Source organism: Balaenoptera ricei, chromosome 17, assembly GCF_028023285.1.
Source record: "Balaenoptera ricei isolate mBalRic1 chromosome 17, mBalRic1.hap2, whole genome shotgun sequence".
Taxonomy (NCBI): domain Eukaryota; kingdom Metazoa; phylum Chordata; class Mammalia; order Artiodactyla; family Balaenopteridae; genus Balaenoptera; species Balaenoptera ricei.
In genome coordinates, this window is record NC_082655.1 from 7307974 (window position 1) to 7323688 (window position 15715).

At 40.7% G+C, this 15715-nt stretch overlaps 1 protein-coding gene across 7 annotated transcripts in view; it reads left to right on the forward strand.

Moving 5' to 3' along the window:
• ZFAT (zinc finger and AT-hook domain containing) overlaps nucleotides 1-15715 on the forward strand; it is a 271720-nt gene that overhangs the window by 55686 nt on the left and 200319 nt on the right. For 6 of the 7 annotated variants that reach the window (XM_059902251.1, XM_059902247.1, XM_059902249.1 and 3 more), the window contains one exon: nucleotides 11159-11300. The exons of the other annotated variant lie outside the window; for it this stretch is intronic. The gene's annotated coding sequence lies outside the window, so the exon portion shown is untranslated. The remainder of the gene's footprint in view (nucleotides 1-11158; nucleotides 11301-15715) is intronic. 7 annotated transcript variants of the gene reach the window in all.

Below are 15715 nucleotides of genomic sequence, written 5' to 3' on the forward strand. Positions count from 1 at the left end.
TCTCCAGTCCAGCCATTCTTAACCACGTCCACTTCTCCAGAGAGTCCTTCTGTTTTGCAGCCCTGTGCCTCTGCATATGCTGTTCTTCTACTGAGGGTGCTCCCCCACCCTCCTGAATCTTTATTTTAATGGCATTTACTCATCCTTGATACGATCTTTTCCTAGACGTCTTCCCTGATACCCTTGTCCGGGCATCTAGACCATTCACTTCATTCCTCTATCATAGAAGTTACTACACTGTAACAGTTCATTTATTTGTCCAACTCTCCCACATTTCAGGTGTGTTTTTTTTGCTTTTTTGTTTTTTTTGTTTTTTAATTTTTGGCCACATCCCATGGCATATGGGATCTTAGTTCCCCAACCGGGATCAAATCCGCGCCCCCTGCAGTGGAAGGCAGAGTCTTAACCACTGGACCGCCGGGGAAGGCCCCCTGCAGGTGTGTTCTTTTTGAGGGCAGGAACACATTCTTATTTGATCTTCGGCCTCCTGTGTTAGCACGTGGTTGGTAAGGTAATGAATAATGTTTACTGGATGGATGGATGGATGGATGGGCGGACGGACAGCCAGGAGTACGGACAGGTAGAAGAAGGAATTTACCAACAGACCAAGTGAATGAAGCGTCCCAGCACCTTGAACCAAGCAGGGGAGCAGAAGGAACTGACAAGAGAATTCTCCTCATAGGGCCAGCTGCTTTGGAATTTGCGTGTAGAGTAAGAGTGGACCTGACACCACTTCCCAGAATACAGTCATCACCGGGTTAGCCCTAGGGAACAGTCCAGCATGAGTCATATGCCTTCTCTCCACATCTGGTGCCGTGTATTTATAGCTAATGATGGTGGTTCGTCACTTGTTAAACAGCACAAGAAAAATGACTGCATGAAGGCCAAGCAAAAGACTAATGGAAATGGTTTTAATAATTAATTTTTAAAAGGCATACACATGACAGTTCAGCTGGGAAGCTATAGAAACATTTAAGCTGAAATTTCAGCTGAAGGATGCTGCTCTTTGGATTGTTCTGAGGTTGAATGGGGATCATTTGAAAGCTGGCAGGAAGAAGGCCAGTGATACATCGTTTTGCCTGCTTTTTTTTTTTTTTCCTTTTACACAGCAAATCATATCCTTGAAAGGAAGAGTGTTCTCCATTTGAGTTCTAGAGGATGATGAGAATCAATGAAACATGGAATGGCATGAATTGGAAGCTGGGTTACCTAATGTATATTATTATTTTATTGTATAGCACAGTTTTCAAAATCACTCAGATAATATTTAAGCTTCCCTCTTGTTTTAGTCTAATTGGCACATTACTTCCCCCAGATAGTTATCACAGAGCAGCAAGTTCTATGGAGGTTTTCTACTTGTTTTCCCCTTCCGTATGTAATTCCGTTGATGGGCCTCAGTGAACACTCAATAAAAGGTTAACACAATTAAATTTGTAAATGCAGCAATTCCCCTCTATAAAAGAGAGAATGGAACTTGAATTTATTGAGCATCTCCAATGTCCAAAACACTGTTAGGTACTTTTTCATAAGGTTTTTCAGGAAATCTTCACGATTACCCTAAAAGGCTATCCCCATTTTATAGATACAGAGACAGTCTCGGAGAAGTTAGGCAGTTTTCCCACTCACACAACATGTGACACAGATAGGGGTTGGACCAGTTCCATCTGGCTTATATCTCCATTTTTTCCCCAATATTTTACTGTGTTCCGATGACCAGGCAGTCGGAAACCTGGATATCAAATGTAAATATACTATAGGAAGCAAAAGAAGTGCCCTAAGATGTTCATTTCTTCTCTCTACCTCTTTCCTTCCCTTCCTTTGGAGAAGATGAGCAAACCTGCATCCCTGGCTAACCCCTCCCACCCCCTCACCCCCATCACTAATCTATTCAGTGTCTAGATTGATGTTATAAAAAGATGATAATTTACATTTGAAGAGTAATTCATGAGTTTACTAAGCATCTGCGGCATCTCATTTCATCCTCAGTTTTCAATGGAGGAAATTAAAATCCAAATAAATCTGTGACTTACTCAAAGTCACAAAGCTAATTAATAGCAGAGGACTTTTAACTAAATCCAGAATTCCTGATTCCAGATACTCTTTCCACTACATCCTCAAGTGAGAACATGCGTGATTTTTCTTTAAGGATGAAGAGGATTTCACTCTGCAGAGCTTCATTTGTTTCTTCTCTTAAGAAAAGCTTATGCTTCTAAGACATGAAATTTATTAGCCTCATCATACGCCTCACTCACAAGCCTCTCCATATGCTGCTGTAATTATCTGGATGTGTAGATACTATTCTCCGTCAAAAAATGTCAAAACATTCCGCAAATGGGTGTGATGGAACACATGCAAATGGTTAAACCATCATTACTCCAAAAGATATGAGGGTTGTCCTCAGCAGAGCAGAGAGAGGAGGTTTCGATTAGAATTCCAACCACCGAAAGAGTGTCCAGCCCACTTTTCTCCCTGAGACTTCTTATGTAACTGCTGCAAAAGTCCACCAGCTAAACAAGCCCCAGTCTTTTCCAAAAGGTGTCAGAACAGGAGGGGGGACTGTAGTGGTTGTATTGTCTCACCTTCACATTTTGCTCTAAGAAAATAAGGAGGAGGGATGGCCTTGAAATGACTTGCCCAAAGTGAACAGGTAAAATGGCAGGGTGTGAAGAACACTGGATTTGGATCCAGGAGCTCGTATTAGAGCAGTCTGCTTCTTTAAGCCTCACTTTCCATGTCTATAAAATGAGTACTATAATGCCACACAACGGTGTTGAGCATGTTAAGTCAGATGATATATGGACAGAGGAACTTGTGTTCGTACCCAAGAAAACTTAGGGGTAACAATTTGAAAAAGAGCTGGAAACAGCATTTATATAAATAAGGTCAAGAAGTGTGACCTATCCATAGCAAAGAAAGGGGGTAGTGTTAATAAAGTCTGGTTGGTTTAAGGATTACCATTTTTATTGGAAAATATTTGTTAACCATAATACTTTATTCAAGTCACAGCTTTTGCTATTTTATTATGATGATAAAGAAGGCAAAACAAGGTGAGTCCAAAAATCTCCTTTTGGACTTCCCTGGTGGTCCAATGGTTAGGACTCCATGCTTCCACTGTAGGGGGCACCGGTTCGATCCCTGGTTGGGGAACTCAGATGCCGCGTGCTGCGCAGCCAAAATAAATGAATAAGATAAAATCTCCTTTCGTTTCTCTTTGTTACTCTCAACATCAAAGATGCATGTTTTGATGTATTATTAGAATAGAGAACAGTTCTTTATCCTATCAAAGAATTTTAACCATTATGGGCTCTGGGAGGAGATAATAATAGTAGAAGGATTTTCTCCTTCTGGTAAATGGAAAACTCAATGACTTATACCAATCTTCCCACAGAAGACAACCAAAAAACCTGGACCAAAATAATTCTTTAAGTCAAAAAAGAACTAATAATATAGTGAAGAATTTCCAGCTGAGAGCTAGGAAAAGGTACAAGCTTAGAATGATAAACCCAGCATCCACAACTGCTTTTTTTTTTTTTTTTTGGCCGTGCTGCGCGGCATGTGGGATCTTAGTTCCCCCAACCAGGGATGGAACTGGCACCCCCTGCAGTGGAAGCACGGTTTCCTAACCAGTGGACCACCAGGGAATTCCCCACAATCACTTTTGTCTCCAATTTGCCAAACTAGGGAGGAAGCCAAGAGTCACAGGTGCATATTCATGGCACTTTGGGGCTATGGGTACAAAGTCCATGTTTAGGACTTGCCCAGGTGGGAACCTTCCTATAAATCTCCATTTTGGTCTGTAACTCAAAAGGTTAATATCCTAGGAACCAGAGGGAACCAGAATTAAGCCACTCATCAATCTATTTAGCCAGGCTTCATGTCACATGGGTCATTGAGAACACAAAAAATCTTGAAATTTGTAAGTACCCCAGGTGTCTACAAGCAGCAAACAAAAATCCTCTTATGCATCAAATTATTTCTACAAATTAATTTGCAGTTACAATGTACTGCATACAATCAGAAACACAAAAACAGACCCACAGAGACTTCATTATTAACATTATCAGACTCCAAAAAACAAGTGAACTATGTTCTAAGTAGAATTCTAGAATTCATTGGAGGGGTTTAGCAGCAGATTAGACACAGTTTAAGAGAGTTGGTGAATGAGAAGATAGATTAGAAGGAAACACAGAATGAGATCGGAAAGACAAACAGATGGGAGGTGGGGAATAAACAGAAGAGAGTAAGTGCCTTAAGGAATACAGTGAGAAGACCTGCGGTGTGTTTCATTGGAGTCCCAGAGGAGAGGAGAGAATAGGGAGGAGTCAAATTTGTATGGCGTAATACCTGAGAATTTTCCAGAAATGGAGAGAATCATTAGTCCACAGGTTCAGGCAGACCATACACATGTCAAGCAAGATAAATAAATGGAAATCTGCAACATACTGAAATTGTAGAAAACTAAAGACAATGAGAAAAATCTTAAAAGCTGACCAAAAGAAAAAAGGGGGTGGGCGGGAGCACTTACCTTTAAAAAAGTGAGAAATAAACTTCTCAGTAGCAATAGGAGAAGCCAAAAGACAGTGATGAAATGGGCTAAAAGAATGCCAAAGTTGGAATTCCGTAGTGGTCCAGTGGTTAGGACTCAGCTTTCACTGCTGGGGCCTGGGTTCAGTCCCTCGTAGGGGAACTGAAATCTTGCAAGCCGCGTGGGGCAGCCAAAAAAAAAGAATTCTACACTTAACAAAAATATTTATGAAGAAGAAATAAAGACATTTTCAGATGGTAAAATCACAGTTTATCACCAGTAAACCTGCACAAAGGAAATTCTAGTGATAATCTTCAAGTTGATCGAAGTTTAGTGATGCAGGAATGATTGAAGACCAAAGAAAGTGGTAAACGTCTTGTACAGTTAAAAATATTTAGTGAGAACTAAAATCCACTGCAATGCTAGCATACAAATCACAAAGCAGGTAAATGAAGTTCAAGTGTACTAAAGTCCTCACATCATCTGAGAAGAGAGTAAAGGTATTACTTCACACTAGACTCTGATATGTCAGCAATGCATGTTTTGCTTTATGGGACCACTAAAAAGATAAAAATGTATTACTTTCAACTAATAGTCCAAAATGGAATGATTGAAAAATACAAAAATCCAGGAGATGGAGGGACATAGGCAAGACAGACAGGAAACACATTTAATAAGAGTGGATTTAAATCAAAATATATCTTTAAGATCAAATGTAAATGGAATAAATGCTCCAATTAAAAGATAAGAATTGTGAAACTAAATTTTTAAAAGTCCAACATATGAATACCAATAGATTGAAATAATGGAATTAAGTTATCCCATGGTAGGTATTATCACATAAAATAGAATTTAAGGCAAAAAGCATTACTAAGAAGGTCACTTTATAAAGATAAAAAGTCCAAATTACCAGCAAAATATTCTAATTCTAGATTCTACTTATAATATGACTTCAAAACACATGAAGCAAAAATTGATACATCTACAAGGAGAAATATGTAAATCCACAATCATAGAAATTTTAACACATAAACTCCCAGGGGCAACACTTACCTACTAGGGGATGAGAACCAGTAGAAAAATACTCACCACATCACCCTCAAGTGGCTGATTCTACATTAATCCTCAGATGGTCCCCAGAAAAATAAAGCTGATCAGCAGTGATCAGCTCAATAAAACACCCTCGAATTGGATTGTCCTCCTTCCTTGTTTTACTCTTCCCAGACTCCATTCTTTTTCCTTGGAATCACATTCCAGAATAAACTCACGCATGCAAGTACTTCTCTGAACCTTGCTACTTTGGGAACCCAGGCTAAGGCACTTGGTACCACAAGCAGCTCTACAAAAAGACATTCCAGATGGAGTCTAGTATTGGACCAATTGGATAGTGATAAGTAAACCATTAATGTTGATAAGTGGGGTGATCTTAACCCCGGCATGCAGCAGTATCACAGTTACTGAGATTTTCACCAGCAGTGAATTGGAATGATGAAGATGGAAGATGAAGCATTGATTTATGTAGTCACAACTCATGAAATAATATGGTCAATGTTAATTATAAGGAATGTAGAACTGGCTGACTTTGGTTGCTGGTCTTTAGGAGTCTTGTTAAAGGAGAAGAAAATGTCAGACTTGGTTCAACCTCAAGGAGTGCTGTGCAACTGGGAATGCTTCCACAGCAGTGTGGAGATGTCCCCCTCCTTCCCACGGCTACAGGAAGACGGCTGAAATTCAGTCTTGGGGTTTAATTGTGAGTACAGCACAGTTACCAAGGAGAACAAACACAGCCTTAACAGTCTCTGATATCAGCGTCAGGGCCCAGAAAAGGAAACGGGAGACCTTGAGACGTGGGATAGGGATATTTGAATGGACAGACCTGAGGACCTTGAACCCCAGAAGCAGTGCCGTCCCTCTTCCTAGAGGACAGTGGGGTTTTCTGGGGGGGGGGGTTGTTTGTTTGCTGTTTTTAAATTTTTTGGCCTTGCCAAGTGGCATGCAGGATCTTAGTTCCTCGACCAGGGATCAAACCCGCACCCCCTGCAGTGGAAGTGCAGCGTCTTAACTGCTGGACCGCCAGGGAAGTCCCAACAGTGGTCTCCCTTGCCTGCAGAGACGCCACCAGCCAACAGGAGCCTCAAGATGATGTTTGTCCTAAGATTTGTCTCTACCTTCCTTATTTCCTCCAGATCAGCAGTCAGGTCAAGCACAGCCCAAGCGGGGCGATCCAACTCCTTCTCTAGGAAGAAATACTGTATACACGCAAAGAATTGCAAGCTTTGATTAACATGCACTAATGTGAACCAGGAGACCTCATGAATCAAGAGACCTCATGTTGGAGGGGATCTTAACGAACTGCTGAGCAATAGGACCTCTTTGTAGTTCAGTTTCTTCATCTGTCAAATATGATTAATAGAGCCTGTCCAACGTACTTTATATGGTTATTGGAGTAAATGAAGAAATTAATATTTATAGTGAACTCCACTAGCCACTCTATTAGGCACTTCACATAAATTATTTAATTAGGATAAGATTGGATAAGTGTAAACAGTTTTAAAATTAATAATCTTGTTTAGAACACTTATAAATGTGTTATTTTAATAGCGTGCCCTAAGAGAAACTCAGTTTTAAGATTTGTGAAACCGTGATGGGTAATAGTTAAAGGGAAAGAAGAAGAAAAGGAAGCTAACATTTCAAAATTACAAATGTATTAGAATATGGCTTTGAGTAAGTTGTTATTTTGTTTGGGGGAAGGTGGACCACCCGAAGAGTGTTTTAAGGACAGTCCTATTCATTGATCTTGGGAAAAGCAGGGCAGGAACAATTTTAATGCAGAAGCTCTGGATAAGCAGTTCAGTGTCCAGTGAAGCAATGTAAATTCCTGTGTGATACACTGTGGTGTCATGGCTAAAGGCACAGCCACCGAAACCAGACTGCCTGGGTTTGAATCTCAGCTCTGGTGCTTAACCCACTGAGGGATGTGCTTTAGTTCTTTCATCTGCAGAATTGTAGTATCTATTGCGTAGGATTATTGGAAGATTAAATGCCTTAACTTACAAAATGAATGATGGCAATTACTATAGAAGCACCAGAAAGCCTGCTTGCTCTGGTGGAATCATGTATGTAGTACACAGTGTCTAGAATAGAGGATACGCTTAAGATATATATAAATGGGATAAATGAAATGCCCAGGTATTGGGGGGTATACATGAAACACAATTGGTTGTGAGTTGAAAATAGTTGAGGCTTAGTAGTAGGTACACAGAGATTTGTTATACTATATTCTGTACTTTGGTGTACCCTTGAAATTTTCCTTACTAAAAATACTTTAAAAAAAAAATCAGCCTAGGAAATCCAGTCGTTTCGTATCTGTATGCCCTCACTTCAGTTCATCTTTGTACTTAACCATTTAGCGGTCTGGGAGGTTGAGAACTGATGTAATGATAAAAAAAAAAAAAAAGTAATGTTCATCTCATATTCACATTTCAGAGAGAATTTGATGCATAAAAGTGCTGAGCTGAGTCATGTTAGAAATAGTTTGCTCAACTTTCTGGTCTCAAGCTGTGGTTGACAGCTGGTTCTCCTCTCAAAGTCCTTTCTTTCCTTTTTCTTGGGCCTAGAGTACCCCAAGTCTCCCCTGCGGCCAGGTATGGCACGTAATCAATGGAATGGAAGCAGGGTGTGTGTGCACCTCCCTATGGCCTGAACACGGGCATGCCTGCAGCCCTTCTTCAACAAATAAGGCAACTCTCAGGAATGCCAGAACAGCAAGATGGAAGGAACCTATATCTCAGAATGACCTCACAGAGCAGTTATCCTGCCAACTAACCAATACACCAGATGAAGAGTTTGAGTCCCAGATAGGGGAAATTTCTTCTTGTTCAAGGTCACACAGTAAGGAAGCAGCAGAGTCAGAAATTTAACCAGTGCCTTCGAATATTCATTGCGTTGTACGCCTTCCCTTGCTTAATTGATAAATACGTAGTCTAATCTCTGCCAGAGTAACCTCACTCAAGCTAGATGTTTCTATACTCGTTTCTTTGGTACAGGACCCAAGTTACCATTTCGTTGGCCAAAGAGACCCAGTACTGTCCTGAGGTTCAGTTTATACTATGAAATTAGTTATTCTATGCTATGGTCTGAATATTTGTGCTCTCCTCTCCAGATTCTTATGTTGCAATCCTAACCCCCAAGGTGATGGTGACAGGAAGTGGGGCTTTTGGGAGGTGATTAGGTTACAAGAGCAGAGCCCTCATAAATGGGATTGGTACCCTTATAAAAGAGACCAGGGAGCTTGCTTGTCCCTTCCACCACGTGAAGACACAGAGGGAAGTCGGCAATCTGCCGCCAGGAAGAGGGCCTTCACCAGAACCCAACTATGCCGGCACTTTGATCTTGGATTTCGCAGCCCCCAGAACTGTGAGAAATAAATGTCTGTTACTTACAAGCAGTCTGTGGTATTTTGTTATGGCAGCCCGAAGGGACTAAGACATTCCCATAGCCTTTGTATTTGCCTTTATTGTGGGCCTTTAATCAGAGTTCCATGTTTAAAATGTATGTTTTTCATGCTGCACTGTTAGCTTCTGAAGGTCAGGGACATATTTTATTGATCCTTGTTTCCCCTGTGTCTTGTACATAACAGGGGCTTTATAAAGGTTCTTTGAGGGCTAACTGAATGACTGAATGAGGGAGGAAATAGATATTTGACAATGAGAACAAAATGTGGCTAAATTTCAAGTTGCTCTCCAAGGAAAATTTAGGAAGTAACTTTCATACATGTAAACACACACCAACAGGCAGGGACAGGGTCAAGGCCTCCAGTGTGCAGATAGTATTACTTAACAAATACTATAAAGTTAAACAGTACCTAAAATAGCTTAGCTGTGGTGTCGAATGATTAGTTTATGCAGCCTCACAACACAAACCTGAAAAGCAGCTCGTTTATTTTTCATCCGTACTGTCAGCAACTGCACCTGTGTTTTGGGACCGAGCTCTCACATGAGCGGTTAATGACGCTCGCTTGGTAAAAGCACATGTTGCTAGAAACTCTGCTTTTCTTGATTTCGCACTGTACCCAGATACTGGCAGCCAGTAGTTTTTTTGTTTTGTTTTTAAACTAAAACTATAAGTGCCCTGGTGGTGATAAGGTAAGAATTGTATAGTCTAAATGGTGTAACTCACTTCTAATTTTCATCATAGTATGAGGTCTGAGACAGACCTGGGTCTGAATCCAATTTCTCCTACTCAAAAGTTGTATGATTTGGGGCAAGTTTCATAACCTGTCTGAGCCTCATTTTCCTCGTTTGGAAAGGAGAGATAATACCAGTCTCCAGTGAACTGGTAAATGTTTAACAAATGGCTCTCAGGGCAAAAAAAAAAAAAAAAAACACAAAAACCCTGCTTTTAGCGTTTGCTAATTTTCATGATGTAATTATTCCCACAATGGCCTGTTTCAAGCTGCCAATGTGATGTCCCTGAACACAGAGAGGGGAAGAGATGGACAGTTGAGTACAATATGATAAAGTATTTTCACCATACAGTAGATGTCATCACCTCTAGGGCCTAGATGATAGTCAAACAGTGACTGATAATAAAAAATTAGGAAGTGATGAATTTTAAGTACTTACTACCTTTGGTTTTAATATATATTTAGACATAACACACATAATATTTATATAATTTGATTTTTAATAATGGCTGAATATAGACACCAGCTCATCAAATTCCTGAAAATTTAACAATTGTCCCTTGTGAGCTGCATACCAGTTTCCAGCACACAACTGCCCAGCTCCAGCTCTTGGATTTCATAAACAACACTGCAACAAACAGATTTCTCCATGGTACCTACCCACATCACAGGATGTACGACTGGCATGTGACCCAGTACTCTGCCAGATTGTCCTCCAGAATGGCCATAGCGGCTTACCTTCCTTCCCATCAGCGGTGCCCGAGGGCTTCCATATCCCTCGCAAGGTACATCACTGCAGGATGAGTAAAGTGAGGATGGACACTGCAACTCCATGCAGCACTCCAAGCAACAGCCAAGCATCTGTCCTGGAACGTGGACCCATCTTATAAGCATAGTGCTTAGTGATAAAAAGTAAAAGCAAAAGGAGATCTATAACACAATACTATTCATTTCAGTAGTTACAAAACAACAGACTTTCTTTTCAAGAACAGACAAATAAAAAATGCACATCAGATATGTTTGAGCTGTTGCCGGTGGAGGGCAGGGATTCACTATGTCAGCAATATTTATTGGGCGTTATATGGGATTGTGTATCTACAAGCATCCGACATGGTACTTGCCACTTGGTCTCTTCCCTCACCCTGGCCAGCAAAAGCTATGCTGATTTTATGAGCCACGTTCAAAGTCGTATTCTTAATTGCCTTTAATGAGCTGTGCAAGGTTGCACATTTAAAAAATTTTTCCAGAAAAATACATGGATCCTGTGTTTCCTATATTAACACAGTTAAGCAATATTTTCAATATGGGAGGTACACATAGCAATCATCAAAGCCTAACAACATCATGGCCCATTTGTCTCTATGTGGCCAGTATTCATTTTAACAGTTTCCGAGCAACAAGCAATTTCAACTCTGTCTTATGTATGTTATCCCACTTAATCTTCCCAGAAAAGATTTGAAGCTCAGAGAAGCCACATTTTGCCCAAGATGAAAGAACTAGCAAGAACAAGGGCCACAGCTGTCTAGCTAATACAGGAGTGACCAGGTCCCCTGCCAGGGAGAACAAGAAAGGCCCACGTGGACTTTGCTGGTAAGTGTGGGACCACTGGGCTGCACCCTACATATCCATTACACTCTCTGTTCCAAGGCAGGAAGCAAATATAACAACAACGATTAACTTACAAGTGTGAATTATTTGATATTGAAGTTAAGGTAAAGCTGGTAAGGACCTTAGAGGTTAAAAAAAAAACAACACCACACAACAACAACGTTGCCTTTATTCACATGATTGGAATAACAAGGCTTAGAAAATTCAACTTTTCTAATTTGCCCTGGGTCATACAGAAAATTGTCCACATAGCCAGGAGAGGAAGCCTGATTTCCTAACTCTTAGACTAAGTGTGGTTTAATAGAATCAGATAGACGAGAAATCCTAGAAATCTACAGGGTGATTGATTAGCTAGCTGTAAAGCCTAGACAAGCTGCTGGACGTTCCCAAGCCACTGTTTCCTCAATCATAAAAGGGGTGACACCTCATACGCTCAATGACTCATACGGCTGTTGGCAAAGATCATTCATCCGTCCATTTATGTACTCCTTCAACAAGAGGCACCTTCTCTGTGCCATGCACTGTTGTAGGCAAAAGGATGCACTAGTGAGTATATCGAAATCCCTGCGCTTGTGGAGCTTACATTCTAGTGAACGTATATTCAGGTAGCTAAATAAATAAACATATTAATCAATCAATGAGCACTGTAAAAAAATACTAAGAGTAAGGAGAGTGATGGAGAAGGTTAAGGAGGTCAGATATAAGATATGAGCAGAGACCTAAGTGAAATGAGGGAGCAAGCCGTTCCAAAGTCTGGAGGTAGAACATTCTAAGGAGACCAGCAAGAAAAAAGCTCCAAGAGAGTAATAAACTTGGCTTGTTCCCAGCCTGCCATGCAACTGAGGGTGACCATGCAACCTGATCCTGACCAATGAGACTTGAGAACACATTTGCTGAAGAATATCGAGAAAAGCTGACTCCAAATTAAAGAAGGGCCCTCTTTCCCACTCAATCTCTTTCTTTTCTTCCTGTCTTGAACACAGTTATGTGAAGACACAATGGCCAGAGGCATGAAAAGCCATTTTGCAGATATGAGGCAACAAGCAACTTCTCTACTCTCCTCCAAACAGAACCAAAGATTAGAGCCAGGAGTGTGAGATGCTTAAAGCTCTCTCCTAAACTGAGCACAGAGAGGTCAAGTAACTTGCCCAACATCACACAGCTAGTATGATGTAGAGCCAGGACTTGAACCCAAGTATTTTATCCCCAAATGGCTGCTTTTATTTTTTCCACTGCATCCTTTTCCTTGCCTAGAGTCCTCCTCTCAGCCCTTTTCTCTTCCTACACTCTTCCTAGGCAATCATACCCAGGACCAAGCTGTCAACCATCACTTCTAGGAGAATTCAAAATCTACATTTTTAGTCCCAGGCTCTCTAATAAGAGCCAATCCCCTCACCCTCAAATTTCTGCTAGATGGTCCCATCAGCTGTCTTATTTCAAGTTCCTTGTGCCTACAACTGAGCACATTTCCCCCTCCAGCGCCCTCCAACTACGTGTCCTTTCCTTGACTTAGTTCATTTTAGGTAATGAAAGCTCAGTCCTCCCAGTCACCACGACGTGTTGAGGACAGAACTTGGGTTTTCAAATCCAACAGACTTGGGTTGGAATTGACCAGCCTTCAGTTGGCAGAATCTTTGGGAGGGCTAAAGAAATAGATCTGGCATGAGCTTCCAGGAGCAATAACCAAAGCCACACTGCCGACCTGAGCTGCCAAGGGAGCTGGCGGCTCCAGAGCCTCAGTTGCCACTGTCCTGGTCGAGGGGGAAACCAGCATAATCAGGAAGCAGCCACTGCACCTTCAGCCCCACAACCTGTCTGCTGCAATTCACTCCTCAGAATAGGAGCCCTTCTCCTTATCTCACCCTGAACCTATATCCTCTTTCCATTAAATCAGTGGTACTCTGCAGCAGCCAATTCCACTCTCTCTCTAGTTACCATTTTCCTCATGCCTCTCTAGTGCCAGAAATATTATACCAGGAGTATGCCCCCTGTCACCGGTATCCCATCCCAATTCACGGCCAATGTCAGTTTTCCCAACTTCTCCCTCCACCCTTTCCTGCCATCGTTCCTTCCTTCCTTACAAACTTTCAACATGCAACTCCGCATCTCAGAGTCTGTCTGCAGGGATCTCAGCCTGAGGCAGTTGGTACTGGAAGTGGTCCTGGGAAGCCGACTCTGAAATGGGATTTCACTTAGCCATAAAAAAAAGAATGAAATAATGCCATTTGCAGAAACATAGATGGACCTAGAGATTATCATACTAAATGAAGTAAACCAGACAGAGGAAGACAAATATCATAGGATATCACCTATATGTGGAATCAAAAAAATGATACGAAGGAACTTATTTACAAAACAGAAACAGACTCACAGACATAGAAAACAACCTTATGGTTCTCAAAGGGGAAAGGGGGGTGGGGTGGAGGGGAGGGATAAACTAGGAGTTTGGGATTAGCAGATACAAACTACTATATGTGAAATGAACAACAAGGACCTACTGTATAGCAGAGGGAACTATATTCAATATCTTGTAATGAACTATAATGGAAAAGAGTCTGAAAAAATACATACATAACTGAATCACTTTGCTGTACACCAGAAACTAACACAACATTGTAAATCAACGGGACATCAATTAAAAATAAAATGAGATTTTAGAGATGGACCACTTGCTGACCAGCTGGCAGTGAGGACCCCTTCACTGGTGGTAGGGAGAGGATGACAGCCCTTGACATGTTGTGGTGGAGTTGTAGTTTGAGGGAGTGCATAATTGAGATAGTGAGAAAGCAGTGGTTCTGGAGTTTGAGACTCGGTCCCTCTGACTCTGAAGCCTGTGTTTCTTTTTTTTTTCTTTTTTTATGACAAATTGTATTCCAAAGTGGCTCTAGTAGTACCAGAGACATTGATGTAGAGTGTAAATATTGTTTCAGGTAAAGTGAAAATGGATAAAAGCGATATTTCTAGTTAATATATTTTTAGATAATGTGATTTTAAATATGAGTTAAAATGTAATAAATATTAATGAACTTATTTACAAAACAGAAACAGACTCACAGACATAGAAAACAAACCTACGGTTACCAAAGGGGAAAGGAGAGGGGAATAAATTAGATAAACAACAAGGTCCTACTGTATAGCACAGGGCACTATATACTCAGTATCTTGTAATAAACTATAATGGAAAAGAAAAAATGTAATAAATATTAAAAATAGATGTCTTACTATTTTATCTATTTTGAAAGGTTTATGTATTCAGAATTACAGGGAGTTTTTTTGTTTTGTTTTTTAAGGAGAACCACTTTACTTTGAGTAGTAAATAAAACTCCATTTATAACATAATAAAAAAATCTTCCATCAATTTCTTCACAGTTAGTCCAAAGAATAAAACCTCTGACTTAGACTTTACATTTAACCTTAAATATTCTGAAGTCCATCCATGTCAACTTTGGAATTTTAATCTTGCCTGATACTATGAAAGAGGGCAAACCTTGATCAATGGGCAAATTCCTAATTTTTGCCGTTCAGCCACTTTTCTGGATCTTGCTCTCTGATTCCATACATTCCAGAGTGTTCAGTGGATTTGTAATGAACTTCCAAGATGAAGGGGAATTTCTTGCTCATTGTTTGCCTGAAACCTTGTCTTGTGTTCATCTTTTTAAAGAAAAAATATGCTCCAAAAATGCCCACAAGTTCAGCTAATAAAACTCCTTTAAAGATCTTCTTTTTTTTTTTTTTTACTTCTATGAAGTATTTTTTTTAACGTATTTATTGGAGTATAATTGCTCTACAATGGTGCGTTAGCTTCTGCTGTATAACAAAGTGAATCAGCTATATGTATACACATATCCCCTCCCTCTTGCGTCTCCCTCCCACCCTCCCTATCCCACCCCTCTAGGTGGTCACAAAGCACCAAGCTGATCTCCCTGTGCTATGCGGCTGCTTCCCACAAGGCATCCATTCTACATTTGTTAGTGTATATATGTCCATGCCACTCTCTCACCTCGTCCCAGCCCACCCCTCCCCCTCCCCGTATCCTCAAGTCCATTCTCTATGTCTACGTCTTTATTCCTGTCCTGCCCCCAGGTTCTTCAGACCTTTTTTTTTTTTTTAGATTCCATATCTATGTGTTAGCATACAGTATCTGTTTTTCTCTTTCTGACTTACTTCACTCTGTATGACAGACTCTAGGTCCATCCACCTCACTGCAAATAACTCAATTTCGTTTCTTTTTATGGCTGAGTAATATTCCATTGTATATATATGCCACATCTTCTTTATCCATTCATCTGGCAATGGACACTTAGGTTGCTTCCATGTCCTGGCTATTGTAAATAGTGTCTTGGTGCTTCAGCCGGGTGTCAGGCCTGAGCCTCTGCGGTGGGAGAGCCGAGTTCAGG